Source organism: Lithobates pipiens, unplaced genomic scaffold (genome assembly GCF_037356315.1).
Source record: "Lithobates pipiens isolate NorthernLeopardFrog02 unplaced genomic scaffold, aLitPip1_a1.2 Scaffold_8, whole genome shotgun sequence".
NCBI classification, from domain to species: Eukaryota; Metazoa; Chordata; class Amphibia; order Anura; family Ranidae; genus Lithobates; species Lithobates pipiens.
In genome coordinates this window covers 464,234,428-464,262,074 of record NW_027507903.1, presented here as the reverse complement: position 1 = coordinate 464,262,074, position 27,647 = coordinate 464,234,428, and the positions used below count along the sequence as shown (strand labels likewise).

At 39.8% G+C, this 27,647-nt stretch overlaps 1 protein-coding gene across 1 annotated transcript in view; it reads left to right on the top strand.

The window, feature by feature from the left end:
- Window positions 1–27,647, top strand: part of LOC143960193 (uncharacterized) — a 749,774-nt gene that overhangs the window by 161,782 nt on the left and 560,345 nt on the right. The window lies entirely within an intron of this gene.

Here is a 27,647-nt window from a genome sequence, read left to right as displayed (position 1 = left end):
AACTTCCAAGCTCATTATATACTCTTGGAGTAAAAATGTAATAACATGTTATTACTTATGGTATTAAGGTTTGAACAAACTACAGACACAGATTTAGCCATTGTGATATATGTTATATATCTCAGCAGCTAAACCTGTGTCTGTAATGCATGTTCAAACCTTAATACCATAAACAATAACATGTTATTACATATTTACTCCAAGAGTATATAATGAGCTTGGAAGTTCTAGAGAAATGCTAAAAAAACTGCATTACAATTGAGTAAACCCATTCGATTTTAGCCAAATTAAATGATTTTAGTCAACTAAAATGCACTGGAGATTTTAGTCTATTTAAATATGACTAAAATGAAAAACAATACCATAAATAATAACATGTTATTAGATTTCTATTCCAGTACATAATGAGTTTGGAAATTCTAAAGAAATGCTTAAATAATGCATTCATTACAATTGAACTAAACCCATTTGATTTTAGTCGTCTAAAATGTACTGATTTCAAATTAGTTTTAGACATAGTCTTTTGACTAAAATTCCATTTTAGTTTTAGTTGTATTTTAGTCATCTGAATTGTTTGTTGTATTTTAGTCAACTAAAATAGTGTTAATTAAGTCGATTGAAAATATTCATTGACTTAATTAACACTCAACCAAATTAACACTGGAGATGGATATGGAGTTGACCCCTCTCCACTCTTCTGGGAAGGCCATTCAATCAAATGAGCAATTGTGAGGCCAGGTAATGAGGCTGGATGAAAAGACCTGGGTCTGTGTTCGTCCTAAAGGTGTTCAGTAGGGTTGAGGTCAGGGCTCTGTGCAAACTACCAAACTCATTAAACCATGTCTTTATGGACCCTGCCTCAGCAGATGTTTATACTCTGATGTATCTATACCACAGCCATACAGACACACATAAACCCTATATATATATATATATATATATATATGTGTGTGTGTGTGTGTGTGTATGTATATATATATATATATTTATAATATTTTTTTTCTCAGAAAAAAGGACCCACAAACATGGGAAATAGAAGAAAACTCTACTGCAATTGAACCCAAATACTTCAAGGCTGCCATGCTAGTCACCAGATTGATAAGGGTGCCAAAAAAACAGCTGCAATGGGCAGTAAGGACATTTTCTTATACAAGGCTTCATTTAAGTAGATATATATACCAGTTGTTAATACCCCACCTTTTCCTGAAAGTCAGAGAAAAAATATAGCTATTAGTGTTGCTATACAAACTGATACTGCACAGAACTACTGTATGCTGAATCAAAACTAAACCGAGACAACTGCAGTAGGAAATCGTATTTCTGGGGAAATTCCAGGCTAGCAAAGTAATACAGGGCATTGATCATATTGAGAGTTCAGTGGTCCAGAAATGATGTTCTCAGTTTAAATCGTTTAACTCTTTAGGGTAAGGGAGGTACTCTCAGTCTCAGGTCTGGTTGACCAAGAAACTTCTCACTTGCTTGACAGTATCTCTATTGCACGATTGTTTAATGTACTACCAATGTTTATACCTTCACTGCGAGATGTTTTTTGAATACGACATAGTTTACGATCTTGCCAGAACCGACCTTTTGAAGTGATCCTGTACGTGGTCCATTTGGGTTTATGCAGGCTTGTCTGTCTTCGCTGGATACAACATCTGCCCCTGTTTTAGAAATGTGGCTTCATTGTTTTTTCACCATCTTTACTTAGATCTGGGAGATCCATCAGGTCTTTATCAGGAAGATATCACCCCGGCATATTCACTTTTGACCAGTTTGGAATACTTGGATTTCATCTACAAAATGCAGGACTTTACTTTTTTTCCTATTTTGTTTCCTTGCAAACTAAAAGCGGACCCAGATCTTTAATCACTGGACCTCCGATAGGGGGTTTTCGTTCTCCCATGCATTACAAGCTTTTTTGGATGGGAAGTCTTTTGTTTTTATGTTTATTGTTTTTTTTTTTGTTTTTGTTTTTTTTTGATTGATAATTGTTTAAGTGCTTTTTTCATTACGAATACCATATATATGCCATGTGTGCTTGTGGTATTGCAATCTCTATTTCTAAATTTGTACCTATCAGTAGGAATATAACATGTCGCCATGAGAACCAATAAAGGTTTTTGCATATTTCCAGTTGGAAGTATTCTATTTGATATTTCATTTTTCGATAATTGTTTCAGGATTTACGTATATTGCTGTGAACTGGCAAGCCATTATATTATGTGCTCCATAGACAACATTTCTTACTGCTCAGGAACAGGTCATAGCTATTTAATACTGATATTTCAGTTTTCCATTGTTGATGGCAAGTTAAAGCTGAACTTCAGAAATATATGAAAGACACAAGGGAGTTCAGCTCTGTTCTCGTTAAAGGGTAACTCCATTTTCGTGGGAAAAAGATTTGAAAATGAAAAAAAAAAATAATGTAGCATATACAATTGTTACACAAGTCATATTGTAATTGAATGTTATTAAAACTGACCTTTCCTTTTCAATCTGCAGCTCTGTGATTTTATGTAAAATGCAATGGAATATGCAATGAAGGCAATCTCTAGACCAGGGGTCTCCAAACTTTCTAAACAAAGGGCCAGTTTACTGTCCTCAGACTTAAGAGGGGGCCAGACTGTGACCATTGGGAGCAGAAAAAGTCCCATCGACAGTGGGAATAAACAATCCCTCATCTTTGGTGTCAGTAGGAAAAATAATGTCACATTATTGGTGTCATTGGGTGGATTTGGGCACCATTGTTGGTCTTATTTAGAGGAATTCTGCCCCTTCATTGGTGTCAGTAGGAGGAATTATGCCCAATTGCTGGTATCAGTGGATGAAAATAGTACCCCAAGGGCAGGATAATGGCAAGCAAAGGGCCGAATCTGGCCCCCAGGCCACAGTTTGGAGCTGGCCTCTAGACAGATGGTGTACAGACTGGCCCCAGAAATGTAATTCCCTGCTTGTGTGATTGGCATACCGATTTTCCCAGAAGTCTACACTAAGGCACAAGCAACAACATGGCATTTGGTAATATACTCTCAAAGAGAAATCACGTCTAAAGAAATGCAAACCCTGCACTCTCTTAATTAGAGCCCTGCAGGTGCAGCAGCTGATTAATAATTATAAAACCACTCCCATACAGATTCACTTAGAACAATGGACACAGACAAACAAACGGCTATCTCCTCAGAATACCAAAGGGCAGGAATCTGCAACAAAGTTTATTAAAAATCCTTGCAATGCACATAGATTACCCAGAGGGGAATATTTTTTACTCATCAAAAGTGCAGTTACTTTTTACTTTTTAATACAGTTGTGCTCATAAGTTTACATACCCTGGCAGCATTTATGATTTCTTTGCCATTTTTCAGAGAATATGAATGATAACACAAAAACTTTTCTCTCACTCATGGTTAGTGTTTGGCTGAAGCCATTTATTATCAATCAACTGTGTTTATTCTTTTTAAATCATGACAACAGAAACTACCCAAATGACCCTGATCAAAAATTCTTAATACCGTGCATTGCCCCCTTTAACATCAATGACATCTTGAAGTCTTTTGTGGTATTTGTGGATGAGGCTCTTTATCTTCTCAGATGCTAAAGCTGTCCATTCCTCTTGGCAAAAAGCCTCCAGTTCCTCTAAATTCTTGGGCTGTCTTGCATGAACTGCACGTTTGAGATCTCCCCAGAGGGGCTCAATGATATTGAGATCAGGAGACTGAGATGGCCACTCCAGAACGTTCACTTTATTCTGCTTTAGCTAATGACAGGTCGACTTGGCCTTGTGTTTTGGATCATTGTCATTTTGGAATGTCCAAGTATGTCCCATGTGCAGTTTCCTGGCTGATAAATGCAAATGTTCCTCCAGTATTTTTTGATAACATACTGCATTCATCTTGCCATTCCTGTGCCTTTGTAGCTCATACATCCCCAAAACATCAGCGACCCACCTCCGTGTTTCACAGTAGGAATGGTGTAACTTTCATCATAGGCCTTGTTGACTCCTCTCCAAATGAAGTGTTTATGGTTGTGGCCAAAAAGCTACATTTTCTTTTCATCACTCCAAATGACTTTGTGCCAGAAGATTTGAGGCTTGTCTCTGTGCTGTTTGGTGTATTGTAAGTGGGATACTTTGTGGCATTTGCGTAGTAATGGGTTTCTTCTAGCGACTCGACCATGCAGCCCATCTTTCTTCAAGTGCCTCCTTATTATGCAACTTGAAACAGCCACAACACATGTTTTCAGAGAGTCCTGTATTTTACTTGAAGTTATGGGGTTGTGGGTTTTTCTTTTGCATCCTGAACAATTTTCCTGGCAGTTGTGGCTGAAATTTTAGTTGGTCTACCTGACCGTGGTTTGGTTTCAACAGAACCCCTCATTTTTCACCTCTTGATTAGAGTTTGATCACTGCTTATTCTCAATTCCTTGCATATCTTTTTATATACCTTTCCTGTTTTATACAGTTCAACTACCTTTTCCCGCAGATCCTTTGACATTTCTTTTGCTTTCCCCATGACTCAGAATCCAGAAACGTCAGTGCAGCCCTGGATGAAAGATGCAAGTGTCTGTCATGAGTCCATGAACTCATTGACCTTTTATACACACACACACTAATTACAAGCAAACAGATCACAGGTGAGGATGGTTACATAAAATAGCCATTCAAACCCCTTTGTGTCAACTTGTATGTTGCATGTTATTAGACCAAAATCACCAGGGTATGTAAACTTTTGATCAGGGTCATTTGGGTAGTTTCTGTTGTCATTATGATTTAAAAAGAGTAAACACAGTTGATTGATAATAAATGGCTTCAACCAAACACTAACCATGAATGAAATAAATGTTTGTGTGTTATCATTCATAATCTCTGAAAAATGGCCAAGAAATCATAAATTCGGCCAGGGTATGTAAACATATGAGCCCAACTGTACATAATTAAATGTATTTTTTATGCAAGCAGTGAAAATTCCTACGGGGCTTGGTATAAGCTTCTTGCAATCCTTCCACAGCAGAGCTCAGATTAGGACTGGGAGAAGCAGAACAAAGAACCAGTCAGGTTTGTTGCATTGCTCATGTGCTGGCAAGGATCATGCTCATGGGGGAAGAGAATATACTCAATGACATCATCAGCCTATTGCTTTTCTTTCCACTGACTGGATGCAGGCTGGGGGAGGAACACAATGGTAGACCGCATCATCTGTTGTGTGACGGGGTCTGTGTGAATCTAAAGACTAGACCGAAATTCAAATTCTGAGGCAGATTTTGAATGAGCAATATTTGACTCATTTAAGGAGAGATGTAAAATGTTTGGTAAAATGTGTTGTATGCACATGTGCTGGGAAACTCCAATTGACAGAAACATTGGTGTTTATATAAGTACAAGGCTGTACAGCTATTCACTTCTATGGACAGCTGTACGCTCCACCTTCCTGGGAGGGGAAAATTCTTCGTTTTTTACACTAGGCCTAAAAACATTCATAAGCATTAGACCCTTTTCATGTGTTTTGGGATTAACCTTTGTCCTTTTTTTAATTTATGTTTTTATTTATAATTTGGGTGAGAACACATATAACCACTTGACCTTTGGGAGATTTAACCCCCTTCATGACCAGGCCATTTTTTGCGATACATTGACAATTGCGTGGACATGCAACTCTATACATAAATTAAATGTATGTCCTTTTTTCCTACAAATAGAACTTTCTTTTGGTGGTATGTGATCATCACTGGGTTTTTTATTTTTTGTGCTATAAACAAAAAAATACCAGACAATTCTGAAAAAAAGCAATATGTTTTACTTTCTGATATAAAACATATCCAAAAAAAATGGAAAAAATCTAATTTCTTTATAAATATAGGCAAATTTGTATTCTGCTACAAATTTTTGGTAAACAAATTTCCAATAAGCATATATTGATTGGTTTGCACAAAAGTTTTAGCATCTACAAACTATAGTATATATACTGTAATTTTAATTTATTTATGTATTTTTTACCAGTATGTTAAGGCGAGTTATGATGGCAATCAGCGACTTATAACGGGACTGCGAAATTGCAGACAGTCGGACACTAAGTGACACTTTTTGCACTTTTTGGGAGCCAGTGACACTTGGGTTGGCTGGGTTCACACATGTGCGGCGCGAATTGAAGCTCCATTTTCACAGCTAATTAACAAAGTAGTTGTTCGGCGTTAAAGGTCAGTTTTTGATCAGGGTCAGACCAGGTTTACATCGGGATCAGGTCAGGATTTTACCTGTTCTCAACTGAATGACATGTGCGATTCACAAGCATTCCCATAGACATCAATGTGCCTGAATTTGTATGCACTGGTCAGAAAACTGACAGGACTCTTTTTCAATTTGCACAGAATCTGCACTCCGGCCGCACCGGATCTATGTGAACAGGTACAATAGAAAGCAATGTTCAGCGCTATGCCGGCCGTATAGCTGCGCTGCCCCATTGATTTTAATGGGCAGAGTGGTGAAGAAACGGTATACACCGATCCTTCACCGCTTCAAAGATGCTGCTAGCAGGACTTTTTTTAGCGTCCTGCCAGCGCATGGCCCCAGAGACAGGACACTTTACACTATGCAGCCACTATTTTTAGCGATGTAAAGCGTCTCAGTGTGAAAGGGGTCTTAGTAAGGATGCCGGCGCCTGCACCCGGAGCTGATGGATGGGTTGGTCTCGGGATTGCAAGATCCCTAAGTAAGTGTCCTTGTTTTAAATGTCAGCAGCTACAGTATTTGTAGCTGCTGACTTTTTTTTTTTTTTCATCCAGGCTGAAACACCTCTTTAACCATGAGGTACTAAATGTTTTGGTATCTGATTCAGAAATGAATTAACATGGATCATAATTAATGATAATCAAATAACTGCTGGAGTTCAATGCAAATACAGAGGCCCAATATGGCTAACAACGCACAAAACTATTTCTGCAGTTTCCATATATATGTTCAAAAGGATTTGAATTGCATCTGCTAGCTTAAAAATAAAACCTTGCAAAATCATTTACCGCCCTTCGAAGGCCTGATTTAAACCTTCCAGGATTCCTGACAGGCAAATAAAAAACATATTCTTCATCAGATTGCACAGCTCGGGATCCCAGGAGTCCTTCACGTATGTTTTCAAGTGCTAAAATCGAGAAATACAGCCTCCTGTGAAATGCCTTCCATACCAGCATTCATCTTTTATTTTAGTTTTCCCAGGATGTACCTGCCAAATTGTCTGGCTCCCCGCTAAGCTTTGCATCTCTATACCGTGAAATGTAGGGGAACATAAAGCAAAATCCGACACATGGTTGTACACTCTGATCAACTGCGAAGAGCGCTCCCCGATTCCGAGGTCCGTCACTGTGCAACCGCTTGAATTGCAAAGAGGCCTGTTCAGCTATGGTGTGTCCATCTTTCTTTCAGATGTAAATTGCGTATATACCAGGAGGCAATATAAATTAGGGAATCCGGATTTTCATCAGTATGGAAAACATAATAAAAAGATGCAACTGTAATAATATAATATTAATCCCTTAAAGATAAAGCTAAAAAAACAAACAAACAAAATAAAAAGCTCCTGAACACTGTTTTGCAACTTTAGCATGTAATAGTAAAACTTATATATATCATATCTTTGGAACTACGGTACTTAGTGTATCTAGGTGTACTATAACTACTTCTTTTCAGGTCAAATATGGCTTTTCTCTTGTTAGTAAATGTTAATGTAATCTATATCTCCTAATATTTTTTATTATTAAAGGAAAACTGACCCAAAACCATTTAATGACAAAATACTTTCTGTTAGAAATTCTGTATATATCCCCACAGAACAGACAGTTCACAGTCCACATGGGCTTTGCTGCCTAACTGCAGACAGGAAACGTTATTTAGGAAAAAAGATGTAGAGCATACCATAGATGTAGCTACGAACTTATAAACACTGCCATTTACTGGATGAAGGATATATCTCTACTAAATACTGATGTACAGTAGTTGTTGTATAAAACACAAATGAACATTGTATTCCAACACTTTCATGACATGATTGTGTTAGCTAAACCTTGATTCGCCATTTAGAGCTCTATTTTTATTATTAAAGGAAAATTGACCCAAAACCATTTAATGACAACATACTTTCTGTTAGAAATTCTGTATATATCCCCAGAGAACAGACAGTACACAGTCCACATGGGCTTTGCTGCTTAACTGCAGACAGGAAACAGGAAATGTCATTTAGGAAAAAAGACATAGAGCATACCATAGATGTAGCTACAAATGTATAATCTACTGGATGAAGGCTATATCTCTACTAAATACTGATGTACAGTAGTTGTTGCATAAAACACAAATGAACATTGTATTCCAACACTTTCATGACATGATTGTGTTAGGTAAACCTTGATTTGCCATTTGGAGCTCTATTTTTTATTAATAAAGGGAAACCGGCCCAAAACCATTTAATGACAAAATACTTTCTGTTAGAAATTCTGTATATATCCCCACAGAACAGACAGTGCACAGTACAAATGGGCTTTGCTGCTTAATTGCAGACAGGAAACGTAATTTAGGAAAAAAGACATAGAGCATACCATAGCTGTAGCTACAAACTTATAATCTATGGGATGAAGGCTATATCTCTAGTAAATACTTATGTACAGTAGTTGTTGCATAAAACACAAATGAACATTGTATTCCAACACTTTCATGACATGATTGTGTTAGGTAAACCTTTATTTGCCATTTAGAGCTCATGCACCCAGATACAAAAAATGCTACAATCTGTACAGCTTTTTTGGACTTTTCAAAGTACCATTGTAGGCTCCATTCACACCTAGGGGATTTAAATCACAGGCTGACTTGTTTTCAGCAGACAGTAGGCTTAAAACACCATTGGCTATAAAGGCTCCATTTGTGGCAAAACATGGGAGGCATTTGTGATGCCATTATTTCTCAATGGCACCACAAACACAGAGCGATTTTGCCTCGATTGTCGAGTCCAAGAACTTCTTTTGGGCGACACGCCTTCTGCGTTTTTGCCGCAATTTTAATCACTCCACGTTTGCGGTGCCATTGAGAAATAATGGAATTGCAAATGCCCCTCATGTTTTGCCACGGATGGAGCCTTTATAGTCAATGGCGTTTTCAGCCTACTGTCTGCCGTAAACGTGTCACAGGAGTGCAGAAACTGCGATTCACAGGAGAAGTATATCCAAACAAGCTTTAATTACTTATGAAAGTAAGATCAAGCGTATTTGTAAAGTGAATTAAATACATTTGTGTTAATGAGCCCTTCATCCCTGACAGTGATCAGTGGCTGTTATTCCTATCCTTCACTGTGAATGGACAGACTGGACACAGCAACAGAGCAGGCACAGAATCAAGTGTGCACTTAGAAAGTGTGAAGGACGCCTACGATTATATTATTCTACATAAAAGGTTTAAAATTACTAGCTCCTTTTTTTTTTTTTTTTTTTTACAAAGCGAAATATCCCTTTAGTTAGAATGAAAGCATTTCAGCACATGTAAATGCCCAGCTCACACATTGCTGTTTTTATTTTTATAGCTGTCTAGACTTTCGATATAAGGTAAATCTGGTTCACGAATGTCGCGAAAACGGAATCACAAATTTACATTCGCGTATGGAATTCTGTAACTATATTCACAAAGCATCACTGTATTTGAGAATTATACTCTACGGTCTGAAGGGTTTCATTAAACAATTGTACAAATAACTGTTCAGCACATGGGGAAAATCCAGTTGTTCTGAAGAAGGTCTGAGTAAGCTTTCTCAAGTAAATCTACATTTCTGGGTTGAGAAATGTTTTTTCATAATGAGAAAAACTAATTGACAAAAAAATGTTTCATTACTGGAACTCAAGTCAAGTTCTTTATAGTTTGTTCCATGTGTGATGTGCACTTATAGAATGAAGTCCGCTAATGAAACATGATTAAATTAAAGAGGACCCAAACTCTGGAGGCTGTGCATGAAAAAAGGCAGACATAGGGCAATTGACTAATCACCAGTATTGACTATGGTTTCCCTGCAGATGATTATTTTCCCCAACTTTTGACTTACCATTCCTTGTTCTAGACTGTGGGGGGGATTTTCTAAAACTAGAGCATTCAGAATCTGGTGCAGCTGTGCATGGTAGCCAATCAGCTTCTAACTTCAGCTTGTTCAATTAGGATTTGACAATAAAATCTGGCAGCTGATTGGTTTCTATGCAGAGCTGCACCAGATTTTGCACACCTCAGTTTTAGTAAATCTCTCCTTTAGTATCTATGTGAAGGTGGCCATCTTAGTAGAGACAGGTGTTTGTTTCCTCATGTCAGAGCCTCCAGCAAGGAGAACAGTGAGCAGCACAGTAATGACAACACCAAATATCACTCTGACTCTCCTAAAACCTAGAGAAGTGGGAAGTATTATCATTGTAGTTCCCCTGGTTCCCACTAGGGGTCAGTGTCTCCTAGTGTAGACACCTGCAGTGTGGCTGCAGTGGTCCATTATTCATTTATCCCACGCCAGGATGCTGGGCATTTTCCCTACTGGCCATTAATGTTGCAGGAGCTATATAAAAAGCTAGGAGAGTGGAAAAAGGACAGTCGGTTCTATGGGAATAGTGAGATGTAACCTACATGGATACAGTTTCAGATTCTACCCCTCCAGGAGGTAGGACAAATGGCATGTCCAATGCTTGGGGATGCCTGGACTTTATCCCAATAGGTCAGGGCAACTTTCAGCGGCCCTCTCTCTCTCAAGACTTGTTGTAACCAGTGGTGGCTGGTGTTCAATATTTTGGGGGGGTGCGGCAAACAAACCTGTCCCCCTCACTCGCACATACCGTCACTGTCATCAACCCCCCCCCCCCTATTCATTCGTTATTGTCACACAACTGGGTAGGCTTAGGGCACAGTGCTCTGTGCCCCGAGTCTACCCCTTTTTTAAGCCAATTAGAGCCTTAGGCTCTAATCATGTGCTTCAAAAAAAAAAAAGCCACATTATAATCTTTGCGTCCGGCACCCTGCATGTAGATCAGGGACTGGGTGTGTGGATTACCGGGGCGGCGCCCCTAATGGAGCGGCCGCCACTGGTTGTAACTATGTTTGTGCTACATTACCAAGGTATTGTGCCATCACCTAAGCCAGAGGTAGGCAACCTCAGCACTCCAGCTGTGGTGAAACTACAAATCCCATCATGCCTAAGCAATGGTTGAATGTATAGAACCTTGTTTATTTGAACTGTTTAGTAAAGCAATATAAAAAGTATGTACCAGTGTGGACATTGTGTTATTCCTGACTCATGAGAACTTTCCTGTACACTTTAAGGATGTGGGGTCCCTAGCCACAAGCACAGCTGTGGCTAGTGACCCCAAAATCAGTTAGCCAACCAAACTCAGTTATCAGGAGAGAGAAGGGTTCCGGTTTGCAGCTCAGTTTCCGAATGGATATACAGAGCTGCAGCTCGGCTCGGGTGCCCCCATTGCAAGCTGCTTGCTGTGGGGGCACTAAATAAGAGGGAGGAGCTCCAGCCAGGGACCCGAGAAGAAGAGGATCCAAGAAGAAGGGGCTGCTCTGTGCAAAACCAACTGCACTGAGCAGGTAAGTATAATATGTATGTTATTTTATTAGAAATAAAAATGAGACTTTACAATCACTTTGTAATACAGAGAAAAACTCACCCAAGTTCTACCGCATGTTTATAGGATGATCAGCTGAATAATGGTGCTCAGGCCATTGTGTCCCATACATCAAAATTGCAAAAAGAATTCCGGAAACTCGATTGAATACTTTACTGAGCACAAACAGCAGTTTAATAAATATTGGTCATTGCTTGGTCTTGTCTCCGTCCCCTCCTGTGGTTTTTAGAAGACATTTTTTAGTGGGTGGAGTTGCTGGGCCCCTCCCCCAGCCCTGCTCTCTGCACAGGCTATGTGCAGCATAGTGATGATGTCACTGCTACTTTTGCAAGAGGAAACATTTTGCAAAAGCATTTGGTGTATACAAAAAGGATGTATTTCCTTTGTGGCTCTTGAGGAATGTGTTTTGTGCCCGCAGTTCAGCATGGAGTATCACTTCAAGTAGAAGGAGCCCTAGTGTTTTAATTCAGACTGATCCTGACAGATTGGTGTGTTCCCAAAAGTAACACACGATTTGTGTGCCTGATGTTGCCCAAACTTTATTGAGTTTGAAAGATTTTGTTCAGACACAGGACTCCCATAGTCCTTTGCAGCAGGCTCCGGGCCGAAGTTTTGAAGTTCAGCTTAACAGTCCACACCAGGAGAGGAAACGCCACACTGCTTGTTTGAGCCATCAGGGAGCTTTTAGTTTTGTGTTGACCCCCAATTCGGCACATTCTGCTGTTCCTAGTCTATGAATTCCAGGTGGTATGAAAAATGTAGCAATTACTCGACCAAATGTTTTTCATTCACAAACTTCCTGGTTCCCTTGACTGATGGATGACTCATGTATAGAGTGTTCCAGAAATGAAAGATCACCCACAAGCACAACATTTCATTATGTGGTGTTTTCTTTTTTACCTTTTAGGTGTTTAATTGCTTAGACATTTTTGTTACATTAAAAAAGTAATGATGCGTATAATCGTTTTGTAGTATTTGTGCTGAGAATTCATTCACGCCAGGTACGCAGGGGTGCAATTTTGTTTGCTTTCCCAACGCATGGCAAAAAATAAATAAAAAAAATGTTCCCCATAAATGCAGTTCACATTAGAACGCTACGTACAACATGCACTCCTTTTTTTAAGAGCAGCAGAAATGCAATGCGTTCAAATGCAAATGTGCGCAAATTCGCATATACGCAACACCTTAGAGACCAGTCGCACTGCGCAGAGGAAGCCTTCTAGAGAGAGGAATAAGGTATTACAGATTATTCTTCTACCCCTAGACTTATGGAGGATGTAGGCCTGCTCACACCAGGTGTAGTAGGACTGCATTGGGCGGCTATTCCAGCGCAATGCAATGAAAAATGCTTTGTCTCTTACCCGGCCAGGTCACAGCACCATGTTGTAGTGGTGTGCACTGAAAAAAAGGACAGCATGCAGTACTTTCTTTTAGTGTAGCGCAGTGTTAGGCAATTCAACATCTCGTATTTCCCCGTTCTGCCTAATGACACTGACACTGATCACAGCTCCCTGTGATCGGGAGCTGTGATCAGTGACATGTCACACACAGCCCCTCCCCCCACAGTTAGAATAACTCCCTAGGACACATTTAACCCCTCCAGCACCACCTAGTGGTTAACCCCTTCACTGCCAGTCACATTTACACAGTAATCAATGCATTTTTAATTGCACTGTTTGCTGTATAAATGTGAATGGTCCAAAAATCGCGCCAAAAGTGTCCGATGTGTCTGCCATAATTTCGCAGTCCTGATAAAAATCGCTGATTGCCGCCATTACTAGTAAAAAAAAAGAAATTTATAATAAAAATGCCATAAAACTATCCCCTATTTTGTAAAAGATATAACTTTTGCGCAAACCAATCAATAAGCGCTTATTTTTTTTACCAAAAATATGTAGAAGAATACGTATCAGCCTAACCTGAGGAAAAAATAATGATTTTTTTATATATCTTTTTTGTGGATATTTATTATAGCAAAAAGTAAAAAATAATGTGTTTTTTTCAAAATTGACGCTATTTATTTGTTTATAGCGCAAAAAATAAAAACCGCAGAGGGGATCAAATACCACCAAAAGAAAGCTCTATTTGTGGAGAAAAAAAGGACATCAATTTTGTTTGGGATGCGATTCAGGTCTGAATTTTTCCCAAAGCCACACAAGGATCCTTCTGCAATTCTGACCGTGGCCACCCCAGACCTGTGTGAACCGACTCCATTCACATGCATCAAATTTGCATATACAGTATGTGAACCAAGCCTAATCCAGTGATCAATACTAATACTATACACTGTCACTGTACTAATGATCCTTCTGCAATTCAGACCATGGCCACCCGGACCTGTGTGAACCAGCTCCATTGAGATGCATCCAATTTGCATATATGTGAACCCAGGCTAATAGAGTGATCAGTGCTAATACTATACACAGTCACTGTACTAATGACACTGGCTGGGAAGGGGTTAACTTCTAGGGGCAAGCAAGGGGTTAAATGTGTATCTAACAATATTTACTGTGTGTGTTATGTGCTGCTTTTACTAAGCAATCTTGCTGGGTTTATTTTCCTGCAAGCTCTCCTGTCAGTGTTCGGAGCTCTGTGTTGTTTACAACACAGACCTCCCTCCCTTAAATGACGGAGCCGATCAGCGGGTGCCGGCGACCAATCAGTGGGCGTCACTTGCTGATCGGCTTGTCCTGTGACAAATCACAGCACAGCCAGGGCGGACGGCACGTGCCCCCCCTACCCAAAGGGGCTGATCATGTATCAGACGTGCGATCCAGCGCAGAGCGGCCACCCTGCAGTAGTGTATCTGTTTGGGGCGCTCAGAAAGTGGTTAAGGAAAATGGTAGTGACTGGACACGGTTTTCTAACCTGTCCGATTTTTTTTTCCCTCCACTGATGTCTGCAGCTTTATCTTCTCATGACTAGGACTACCATTATACCCAGTCTGCAACAATCACTGCTGGGCTTTTTAAAGGTGCCCAGCAATACGTATATAATTGACTGTGCCAAAAACGTCTTTGTATCTGCTAGAAAAGAAAGGTGAGGCGTGTCCCTCCCCTGTGAATTGCTCTTCAGTCTGTGTAAGTTCATTTCCCTGCTGTTCAGGAGCTATTTTAACATATAAGGCTGTTAAAGGGGCCTCCAGAATGCTGTTGTATGTAAATCATCCTAAGCAGCACATATGAGAACATAAAGAAAAAAAAAATTCTAAAAATAGAAACATTTTTTAAATTCTTCATTTTTTAACACTGAAAAAAAAAAATCTTAAGTATATACTAAGTATGGTACCTTTTTAAAATGCAAGATTAAAAAAATCTAATCTTATATGGTCTTTGCTTAGAGTAAAACCACAAACTGATGTCTAAGAAAACTACTGAACATGAAATGACATTTTCTGGCGGTGTCCATGTGCAGAGCGCAGTGAGCGCGGCGATTTCAGTAGGTGTCACTGTTGTCAGCATTTTTACGCAGGAATTAGATACAAAGTGGTTTAAGTTCTATTTCTAGGAAACGAATATAGAAACCAAAACCTCAGTAGCTGTCCTTATAGCTTAGACATCCTGTCGTTATGTGAGGCCAAACGGCAATATATTGCAAGCCGAACTCCAGGCAGATATAAGAGACTCAACATTATTGCAGCTCTGTTATTAATACTACATCATTAAATCTCATTTTCAAACACAAAAAGCGCAAAAGTGACTGAATTTGACCTGTTATGGGCCTTTTGCAGTCCCTGTACAGCAGATTTGGAGGAAAAAGTGGTACAAAATGCCAATCCATTCATGTGCCGACAAGAAGCATGCTGATGGGAGGAGACAGCATAGTGACAATGAGATGGGCCCATCACTGTACTGCTTTTGCTTTCACTGTCCAGTCACAAGCTGGGTCCAGAGAGATCTGTGCTCAGAGAAAGTGGGTTGAATGTTGCTGACTAGGAATGATGTTCCAGTTTCCGCTACCATGGGTTCAAGGAGAATCCTGCCCGTTCAAGATTTGTGGTTCCAATGCATTTATATGCAGATTTACTAAACTATAATGCATCGCAAGGCTCTTAAACCATGGCCATGAGGATTTGAAGTACTAATAAGGGGGATTTTGGTTATGTCAGTCCCCTCTATTTAAAAGGAAAGGGGGGGGGGGGGGTACACAATAGTCATAGGGGTTTATTTAGTAAAGGCAAAGAGACGACACTTTGCAAAATGCAGTTGCAGAAGCTCTGCTGACTTCCATCATCCAATCATGTGCAAGCAAAAAAAATGTTTTCTTTCTTGCATGTGATTGGGTATTCTTTGCACCTTTACCTAATTTACTTAGTTCTAGAGCAACTGCACTTGCAGAGAGAAACTGCGCTTTGCAAAGTGCTTAGGCTATTTGCCTTTAGTAAATCAACCCCATAGCATCAGTGTATTGGAAGCTGCTCTAGAGAAGGGCTAGGGAAAGCTGACAAACTGCATAGGGAGAGATTAGGGTCAATTAGGAAACTGTATTTTAATTCTGATTCAGCTCCATTGCTGCCATTTTTTTTTCTTAGCATTGGGGGCTGCTTTGTTTTGTATTGTATGTTGTGGTTGATTTGAGGTCAGAGGTTACTTTTAGTTGATTTCCTATCCAAAGCTAATACTTGTTTTCTTTCTTCTTTTTTTTAAAAGCTTCTCTGTGAAGAATTGGATTTTGTTTTGGCGGGAGGTGTTTTGGGCTTTTCTTGTTTTTTTTCTATTGTTTGTTGATAGTGTCTTTTAGGGCAACATTTTTGTTTGTTTGTATTTTTTTTTGTTTTGTTTTGTGCTGCAATGCACATGCTGCACCCTAATGAAATCTATATTGTGCTTTCACGAAAATAAGACCTTATCTTATATTAATATTGGCTACAAAAAAAAAAAACACACACTAGGGCTTATTTTCAGGGGATATCTTATTTATTTACGGTATGTACAAAAAAATCAGCATTATGATATTCTTTGATCCCAAAAATATACCTTAATTTAAAAGAGGAAGTAAACCCTCAGCATGAAAACGAAAAAACAAAAAACCCTGCAAGACAAAGGCATAATTAGCTAATTATGTATTACTTACCTCAGATCGAAGCCCCCGCATCAGTCCATGTCTCCCCCTCCGACCGCCGACGTGTTGTCCCGGAGTGACTTCCGGGTATTGCGGCACTGTGATTAGCCGGAGCCGCAATGACGTCACTCCGCACATGCACGCAGGAACGGCACAGTACAACTGAAGCAAAGGCATATAGAGCCATTTCTTCAGTTGTCTTAAGTGCCACATGATGTCGGCACATGCAAATACAGGGATATCTCCTAAACCGTGCAGCTTTAGGAGATATCCTTGTTAGCTACAGGTAAGCCTTAATATAGGCTTACCTGTAACATAAAGTTGTAAACAAGGGTTTACAACCACTTTAAAGTCATTGTAAAAACATGTAATCCATTTTGTAAAAAGATGATATAATGTCCAGTGCATCTCCTTTTGTAACTTTATTGTGGAAAATGCCTAATTAACAGCGCTGCTGGACGCTCACGTGACCCGCTGAAGCTCTTTTTCCCCACTGCGAGCACTGCAGAGGGAGGGGCTGCTGACATCAACCGGCAGGAAAGGAGAAGATCTCCAGCGGGTCATGTGAGTGCCCAGCAGTGCTGTGAGTAAGGTAATTTTGACAATAAAGGAGACGCACTGGACATTATATAATCTTTTTACAAAGTGGATTACATGTTTTTACAAGGCTTTTACTAGGGCTTATTTTCAGGGTAGAGCTTATATTGCAGCCCTCCCCGAAAATCATGCTAGGTCTAATTTTGAGGGTAGGGCTTCTTTTCGGGGAAACACGGTACCACGCACCCCCTACCCAGAAGTACAAAATCACGTCCATGTATGTGATTTAGTGCATCAGGATTGCCCTGACGCAGTGTAAGTGTGGTCCTGAAGCAGTTAAAGGATGACATTTTGAGGTTTTCATTTCTCTTGCTAGTTTATTGTTTTTTTATGTTGGTGCATACACACAGTTGGACAAAGTTGTCAGAAAATCTGATCGTTCGGAACGAGATGACGTTCATTCGTTATGATGGGACTACGTTCAGGCTAGTAGCCAATAGCTTTGGTCTCGTAATTTGATCTGAGCATGCGTGGCACTTTGTCCGATCGGAATTCTCTACAAACGATCGGAAAAAGTCAGATCGGATCATGTTGTCGGAAATTTTTATATCCAGCTCTCAAATTTTGTTGGTCGGACATTCCAACAGAAAAAGTCCGATGGAGCCCACACACGGTTGGCTTAGAGCTGCCCATTGTTTGCTGTATTATTTAGAAAAAAAGCAAAGTGCAAGAACAGTGTTCACCCAAAACACCTTACATTATATCACTTACACTCACCACACCATTTTTCCCATATATTTAAAAAAAGTTAGGCATACACCAGTTGGGGCTACTATCCATTAGTAAATGGTCCTTCTGTGGGAATTTTTTTGCTGCTGTAGTCTCTGCTGTATCCTAAAGTTTGGCCTAGTCTTGCTGTTAAAAATTGGCCTACTGCTGGCCAATCTTAAACTGCTGTATTATCTGCGTCCTCCTAATTCTTGTACTTACCTGTACTCATTTTTTCTGCTGTATCACCTGTGGCCCGTAATTCCCAATGAGAATTTGAAAGAAATCAGCCAGTGGTAGGACAGTGCATCAGAGACAGCCACAACAAACTACTTTCCGATTTCCATCTGGTGGTCAAAGCAGTGATGAAAAAACATGTGCCAATGCTAAAAGTACCTAAAAAAACACACCCTTTTTTTGCAAATGGAAGTCAATCAGATTTGGATGCTGCTGTATGTAAGCCAAGCTTGTTCCCCATGGCAGTGCTCAATTTCACATGCCCATTTTTTACAGGAATGTCCCTATTATCTCAAAAAATTACAAGAATTTAAAAACAGAATTAGCTTTTGGAAGAGTTCTTTGGGAGTTGCTGCTAAGTTTGGTTTCGTTGAATTTCAAACGGGATTTGCTGAACCCTTGATGGATCAAGCTCGGGAATATTTTTGCTTCCCTAATGCTGACCATTAGATCGGGGACATTTATCAGCAGAAAAAAGTACTTAAGGGGAAATTTTGGGATTGAAGGTGATTATTGCAGTAAAAGCTGGTTTTGCTGCTATTCTAGCTTTTTATCTTGTTACTTTTTGTTGGAGTTGTGCTTTGATGGAAGCCATACAAACTGCAAGGACTAATGTTAGTTTGGGATAAGGCGCCTACTACCATTTAACGAAGCACATTTTTCAGAGGCTCACCCTACATGCCAAAAGGCTGAATTAACAGTAGATGTATGGAAATAACGTATAGCTTTTTTTGGTAACGTGGACATATTAACCCCCTTCAAGACCAAAAGTACTTGAAGAATAGATGCCCAAACAAAATTTACCAATATCTGTATGCGTTGATTAATGTGTAAGTATAGCCAAAACCTATACACCCAATATGTGGCGCTACCGCATCGTAGTACACAAAATTTGTTTTGACCCTTAAGGTAGACTTTACAATAATACATTCAAGATGTGTACTGACTGCAAGTGAAGTATCGTAAAAGATTTGTACTGTACATTACAGTTTTTTTGAGTTTTGGTTCTTGGTTGAATATGATCAAAGCCTTCAACCTGTTGGTTTTGCTTCCTTCCTGAAGAGGCACAGTTTTGTTTGCTGGCCCCCTGCCAAGGAGCTGAGCAAAACATATACTGTTCTCTGTACAATACCTTTACCAAACCTGTGCAAACCTACACACCCATATACACTCCCAAGTCAGCTTCTCATATATTGCTTTAGTTCCAGCTCCGTCTTGTCCAAACAAGTCATAGACCAGATTTGACTTTATTCACAAATAGATTTAACACACGTAGGGAATGAAAACTAGGGCTTTAACTTTGATAGTTATATATAAAACACTTTTTGTGTACTGTGTTGCACAGGTAAGCAATGTTTTGATTGTGGAGAAAGAAAAAATGAAGATGCATTGTGTCTACTGGCCTGGTAGGTGGCAGAGATGAGCAAGCTTGGACCTGTCATCTGTCAGGACAGGCATTTACCAAAATCTCTTGAGGATTAGGGATTCATCCTGTGTTTTTGAAATGTTGATAAGGAATGTTTAACATGGTATTCCTCCCTTGATACTGATACTGAGCTGCTTACACTGTGGCTTTAAGGTATAGTTGGGTAGAAAGTTGTAATGCCAAAGTAATTTTAAAAAGGAACCATGGTCCCTTTATAAATCTTTTTTTTAGCTTTCGGGGTTGATTTACTAAAGGAAAATAGACTGTGCACTTTGCAAAGTGTAGTTGTACTCTGCTAGAGCAGTTGCTCCAGAGCTTAGTAAATAAGCAGAAACTCTGCTGACTTCCACCATCTAATCACATGCTAGCAAAAATGCTGTTTTTCTATTTTCCTTGCTTTACCTCATTTACTAAGCTCCGGAGCAACTGCCCTTGCAGAGTGCAGCTACACTTTGCAAAGTGCACAGTCTATGTGTCTTTAGTAAATCAACCCCATGGTGTACATGAAAAAGAAATAAGCTTTGAATGTAAGTACAGGCATACGCCACTTTTAAGTACACAATGGGGTTTATTTACTAAAGCTGGAAAGTGCAAAATAAGGCTCACTTCTGCATAAAAACCAACAAGCTTCTAACCCCAGCTTGTTCAATAAGGCTTTGATTATAAAACCTGGAAGCTCGTTGGTTTCTATGCAAAAGTGAGCCTGATTTTGCATTTTACAGCTTTAGTAAATAAACCCCATTGTGTACTTAAAAGTGGGGTATCCCTGTAGTAGCACATTAAGAAATGCATTTTACTACATCTCTGCAATTTATTGCATATTTCCCCATTGTTATCCAACAGTGCAGAAAAATACCTATTGATCTATTAAAAATCCAGTGAGCTCCATGAGAGCTGACATCATAGTGTCTTTGCCACATTGAAATCCCAACTAACATTGCCTTTCCTGCCTGGTGATCTACAGAACTCATTCTATATATCCCCTGTCCTTCTCCACATGTATACATTTATTTCTTTCCCAGAAAAGCAACGTGCTACTGACTTTACTCTTAAATAGGAAGTAAACTCTCCCACTCTGATGCTTCTTTTCATTTAATCCATTATAATAAGTAATTATTAAACTATAGCCACTGTAATCCAGCCCAAATCGCAAATTACTTACTGTTTAAAGAAACTTTAAAAAACTTGTTTCCAGGGTTTAGGCAGCGCCATCTTAAGTATGTCCACAGTGGAGTGTATTTCTGCCCTTACATTGAGCACTTCCTGTACTGTTATCCAAGCCTCCTTCTCAATCCAATGTTTCCATGGCAACCCTGCTTCCCTGTTCATAGATGACCTGTTTTATTTCATAGTATTTACTTGTGCCGATTATCTAGTGTTTGCATTTGTCAGTCTTATCAGCTTCAGCTGATAAGACTGCAGTAATGCTGTCTGATGCCCTGGTTTACACTCCATGTGATGTCACATGGCCACATGGGGTGTAGGAGGAAGCTCTGAGTGATTATGCAGTCTCGTGGGATTTCAGTGTGCTGTAAGAAGTCCTGATAATAGATAGACAAAGTACACAGAGTGTGCCATAAATCAGGGAAGATCTGGGCATGCTCAGTGACGTCATTCTAAAGAACAAAAAGGATTACAACAATACTAAGCAAGTAAGGAGATATCTACAAGCAGTGATCATTAGGGTTTTTGTAATGCTGATTTACATGGGACAAAGTTGTGGGGGAGGGTTTACAACCACTTTTAGTGCCTGGCCACACACTTTGACACAGATTTACTAAAGGCAAATGCACTGTGCAATAAATACACTGTGCACTTTGCACATTGCGCCACAGCTTGGGGAATAAGCGGAAGCTCTACTGACATCCATTATCCAATCATGTGCAAGTCAAAATGTATTTTTTTACATTTCCTTGCATGTGATTGGGTATTATTTGCAAAGTGAATCTTTACCTTATTTACAAAGCTCTGGAGCAACTACCCTTTGCAAAGTCCACAGTCTTTTTGCCTTTAGTAAATCAACCCCATTGTGTAAAGAAAAGGCTCTTGGGAAATGTAGTTCTGGGATGTGTCTACGTCAGTTCCCAGCAGCTGTCTCAAAATAAAATGTAAAAGCCTGGCAAAGAGGTCACGTGATGGGGGAATAAAAGTTGTTTCATGTTACAGAAGCCAAGTAAAAATGCACTAAAATCTGAAATGGAAGTCTGAGGTAAAACTGGGAAATGTCTATACATGTACATTAGTGAGAATATATTGCTTGATAGGGCAACGTCATACCAGGGTTGATGGAGTGTGCAAAATATGGTGCAGCTCTACATAGAAACCAATCAGCTTCCAGGTTTTATTGTCAAAACTTAAAGGATAAGTTCACCCATCTGAACATGTAACATGTTCAGCATCAGACCCTTTTCCCCCCAATCCCCTCCCTCTTTGTGACATCAAGCCAGGGATCTTCTCCCCGCACTTCCACCCACACGGTCCAGTCATTGATTCACAGAACCCTGTGAATCAATAAGTTACAAGTACCAACAGCCTTTGTGGCTGTCGGCTCGTAGTTCTCAATGAACTACTAGGGCGCTGTTGAGTGCTCTAGGTAGTTCATTGAGCTTGCTGTCATTCAGTAACTGCCTTTTCGTTTCAGACAGACAGCTACCTGGACAGTTTGCAGGACCGTGGCATTATACCCATGATCTGCTGATCGTGGGTGCAATACTTTACGAGTTCCTAATAAAAAAATAATAAACTTTTTAATAATAAGCTTTTTTTTTAACCTGTAAAAATTGTACATTTAGAATATTTTTGTAAACGTGAGCTTATACTTTAATTGAACAAGCGTAAGTTAGAAGCTGAGTAGCTACCATGCACAGTAGCATCTGATTTTACACTCTCCAGTTTTAGTAAATAAACTCCAAAGTCTAGCCCACCCCCTGACTCGTCCACACTCACCTTAGCCTGGCCATAGATGGAATGAAATAAAATAGCTGAATTTTGATCCATGTGTGGAATAGAATGTTGAAAAACTCTTGTTAATCAGTGGCTGCAGCCACTGACAGTGTATTCGTACAGTGGAGAGTCCCGTTGTCAGAAAACAATGTCTCAGCGAAGGAAATTACTTCATTCACCTTGCTCATGTGAATAGAGGAATCTGATAGACCCCTTTCACACTGGGGCAGTGTGGGCCTTAGCTATAAAGCGCCACTAGTTTTAGCAGAACTTTACCGCTTTTAAAGCAGCGCTCATTCATTTCAATGGGTATAAAGCCCTCCTCCACCGCCGCAAAGATGCTGGTTGCAGAGCTTTTTTTCTTGTCCTGCAAGCGCACTCTGGCTTTCACAGTGAGGTTGCAGAAGAGGCAGTTTACAGGCGCTTTACAGGTGCTATTTTAAGCGCAAAAACGCTTGTAAAGTGCCTCAGTGTGAAAGGGGTCATATGCACCGTACACTTGGTCAGACATTCCGACCACAAAATCTGTCTGATCTTTTCCGACGGATTTTGTCCGAAACTGGTGTTGCATACACACGGACGGACAAAGTTGTCAGAAAATCCAATCGTTCGGAATGTGGTGACGTTCGTTCGTTACGACGGGACTACGCTGAGGCTAATAGCCAATAGCTTTGGTCTCGTAATTTGATCTGAGCATGCGTGGTACTTTGTCCGATTAGAATTCTCTACAAACGATCGGAAAAAGTCTGAATGGATTTTGTTGTCGGAAAATTTGAGATCGTGCTCTCAAATTTTTTCCATCCGATAGAGCCCACACACGATCGGATTTTCTGACAATATAATCCGATCTGACCTTTTCCGTCAGAATTTCTGACCGTGTATACGGGGCATTAGGGTTTTTTTTATTTTTTTCATTCAGCTGCTAATTATCTATGACCAGCTTTACCTGAGCTGTGTCACCATCATGGAGCAATATCTTTTTATTACATGTTTAAATGCATTAATGTGGTGAACTCAAAAAGTGAAAATTTACTATGTTATACATTTAGAAATGTTAATTGGGTTAACTGTGGCCAAGCAATACCCTGCAATATGTACCCTTTTCTTCTTGATAGATACGAGTGCACATTGTGGTACGTAATGGTGCCTTGTTCTGTAGCTCCCTCCTACCTCCCAACATTTTGAGATGGGAATGAGGGACACCTACTAGCAAATGTATGTAGGCATAGGACACGCCCCTGCCACACCCCCTTAAAGGAAAATTAACCCCAAAAAAGTTTAATTAAATCCACAAGGGCTTTTTTTTACCACTACTATTCCTTTATATTGGCTTTTAAAATGTACAAATGCAGCAATTTAGAAATTGGATGAAAGGTTTAGCACTGGGAAACACATTTTGAAAGATAAAAAGTTCATTTTATATACAACTATATAGATCAGACCAAAATGAGGAACAAATGAGGAAGAATGAAGAACTGAGGGACATTGCTCCAAATCCGGGACAGTCCCTTGAAATCAGGGACAGTTGGGAGGTATGGCTTGCTGTTTATCTGCAGTGTGAGATCTAAGGCGTTTGTGATGTTATTGTTGTTCTTCCCAATGTTCTCCTTGCTGGAAGCTCTAACGCGGGCAAGAAAAACCCTACCCCTGCCAAGATGGCCGCCACCACAGAGAGGTACAGTGCAGAACAAGGCATGTCAGTAATGGCAAAAGAACAGTTGTAGAGAGACCACAGGCGATACTGTTTTTTTAAGGTACAGCTTTCAGATTTCCGTCCCTCTTTAAAGCATGAGGTTTTGATGGTCTGTCTATTTTTGCGTAGCAGTCATATTGAAAAGGTCATTGGTGATGTGGCTAGGCTATATATTTTTTACTACCACCAAAAGTGTAACTGTATTAGGTCATTTGGGTGATATGCCCAATAATATGGTTGTTTATTTATTACAGGTATTTATACATTACTGTCAGTTTACAGCCCTTTACACATTGTTTACTCAAAGCAGTCCCTGCTCTCTAGGAGCTTACCTAAGGTCCCTACCTCACATATTCAAACACATATTAGGGACAATTTAGACAGCAGCCAATTAATCTACCAGCCTGTCTTTGAAGCTTGAGAGGAAACTGGAGTTAACTCAAGTACGTACATGGAAAAAATGCAAACTCCATGCATATAGTGTCCTGGCAGGAATTTGAACCCTAGTGCTGCAAGGCAAAAGTTCTAACCACTAAGCCAGTGCTCAGACAATGTTATTATTGTGTTAATACAAGTATTCTGTCCACACATATGTAATTTGTCTAAGCGAACCACACTTAATAGCTGGATCTAATGATGGGTGGTCTTGAAGAAACAGTTTCCTTAGTAATGTATCCACTGCTTTCGAAGTCTTTTGAAATGTGACTACGTCTTATGCTTTCAATTTACTGCCATCTGGTACTTTCTCCCTGGCTGGGCTCTGGTCCGTTGACACCTTCTGTGACTAGTGAGGCATGACACCTGACCCCTGGCTTCCAGGTCATGGCCTCTACCTTATTTACAACTGAGCAGAAACATTGACAGCAGGGTTAAGTTCATATGATACTCTCAGTAAGTGCAAGCCAACAGTTTGCTATCACTTGTCTTTGATGATAAGATTGCTTTTTCTTAAAGAGACCCTGCCCCCACATTAGTCAAGCTCTGTTACATATATGTTCCAATAAAATGGGAATTTACAGTAGCCATTTTTTCTTCTGCAATTTATTTACCCCAAAAAGATGTATCAGCTCAATTAATCTTGCAAAAATTAAATACTTCCTTGAGTGTCAGATCTCCAGAATTCGGGCCACCTGTAGGTCCAATTCTATACAGCCTCTATGTCATTAGTATGTTACTTCTGCTTGTAGAGCAAATTTAAAAGATCACATCTTGATGAAATTATTGCATTAGGTGGATTGCTTTTACATACAAAAAGTTGCTTGTTAACCATTCGAGCAACGGTCTGTATATGCCAGGCCATTTTACGTTGTCATTCATTCATTCATTCATTCAATAGTGTACCAAAATTAATTTTATATCATTTTTTTGTGATAGAAGGAGTTTTTTTGGTGGTAGTTAATAACCACAGTTTTTACTTTTTTTCCAGTATATAAAAGAAAATAGGCCACGAATTTTGAAAACATTTTTTTACTTTCTCTTATCTTATCTTAACACATAGCAAATAGAAATGCTAGGACAGTATGAACAACTCAAAATGACCACTTTTTGGAAAGCAGCCACAATTTTTTGGAAATTAAGAAACCTCCTGATATCAAGTTAGGTAAAAGATGGAGCTTGGTAAGTGCTCTAGGTACAGCAGCATCATAGATCATACACAGAGGGAGTAGGTGAAGGGGTTAATGTGCAGGTCACATACAGTGTGAGGATGAGGGGGAAGAAGTAATGTTCAGATGTGCAGACTAGGGGTAAATACAGTATACAGATCAAAAAGAGACAGGATGGAGATCAGATGCCACAATCAAACCCCCACTCTGAACTGCTAATCTACAGTTTCCTTTGCTGTGGAATTAATGAATGGTTGTTCATTCTTTAGTTACTCCTCCTTTCCCTTTTTCTACTGTAAGAGGAAGAGGCAGGCTCCCAGATGTAAACATTAGTACTTGTGATTGCTGTAATTGGTCAACACAGTGATCACATGGTACAGAGCTGCTCGGTTTCGCTCAGTACAGTGTGTTTGTAAATCGAGCTGTCCAATGATGGCCAGTTCATGGGTGCATTTTTTCTAAAGTTTAAAAAGATACTCCAGAAGCAGACATCTACTTCCCCACTGTGGAGGTGGTTATAGAATAATTCCACTTACAGCACAAGTGGTGCCAAAACTTATTTTTTTAGATTTCAATAGAATGGAGAGGGATTAGAACATATGTCAGGTTTTTATTGCTGTCTGTGTTCCCGTTAGGGACATTCACCCTCTCTATTTGTACTGGTGACTGTTATGTCCGAGAGTGAAAGTGAAAGTCCCACATTTTGAGTTGTCACCAGGACAGGAATAGAGGGATTCTCTTCCAAAACTTACAACGGGGCCCCTAATTTCAGGGATTCCCCTTACTTTTAGAGACAGCTTCTTATAGTGGTTATGAGACAAGAAGTAAAGGAAAATATTTTTCCGATGGGACACAGATGACAAAAATAAAAGTTTAACACTCCCCTATTCTATCTAAAATGAAAGAAAACGTTTAGCTTTAGTCCTACTTTACCTCTTCTTACATGTGGATTCAAGTACCAAAACTCGAATGCAATTTCAGAAAACAAGAAACTCCTTTTGTGAAAAAAACTTAAACGGTTTGTGGTGTCCACCTGCCTTTAGTTAGGTACATTTTCACAAAACTACATTTCTGTTCCCAAGGCCTGATTCACACAGGCTCCAATTTACATTCTCAAGTCTGTGAGCAGTGTGTACAGCAAACACTAACGCCGCGTACACACGACTGGACTTTCCGGCATACTAGGTCCGATGGTCTTCCCGACGGACTTTTGGCGGAGTTCCAATGGATTTTCCGAACGAACGGACTTGGCCACACACAAGCACACCAAAGTCCGACAGATTTGAACGTGATGACGAACGACCGGACTAGAATAAGGAAGTTCATAGCCAGTAGCCAAGAGCTGCCCTAGCGTCAGTTTTCATCTGTCAGACTAGCATACAGATGAACGGATATTTAGACCGGACTCAAGTCCGTCAGAAAGATTTGAAACGTGTTTTAAATCTAAAGTCCGTCTGATTTTTAGACAAAGTAGGCAAAGGTCCGATGAAGCCCACACACGATCGAATTGTCCGCCGGATTCCTTCCGTCTAACCTTTGCTGTTAAAAAGTCCGGGCCGTGTGCACATGGCATTACAAAGCTTTAAAGTGGATGCAAACCCTCACATATAACCAGAGAAGTGAACAGCCTCAGATGATACACAGAGATGAAACAAATCTCCCTACATAAGTGTTACATGTATATCTGCTGTCTTCAGCTTTATATACTGTTTAGAAAGTTCAGATCGTGTTAGGATTTTTTCTCTTTCTGGTT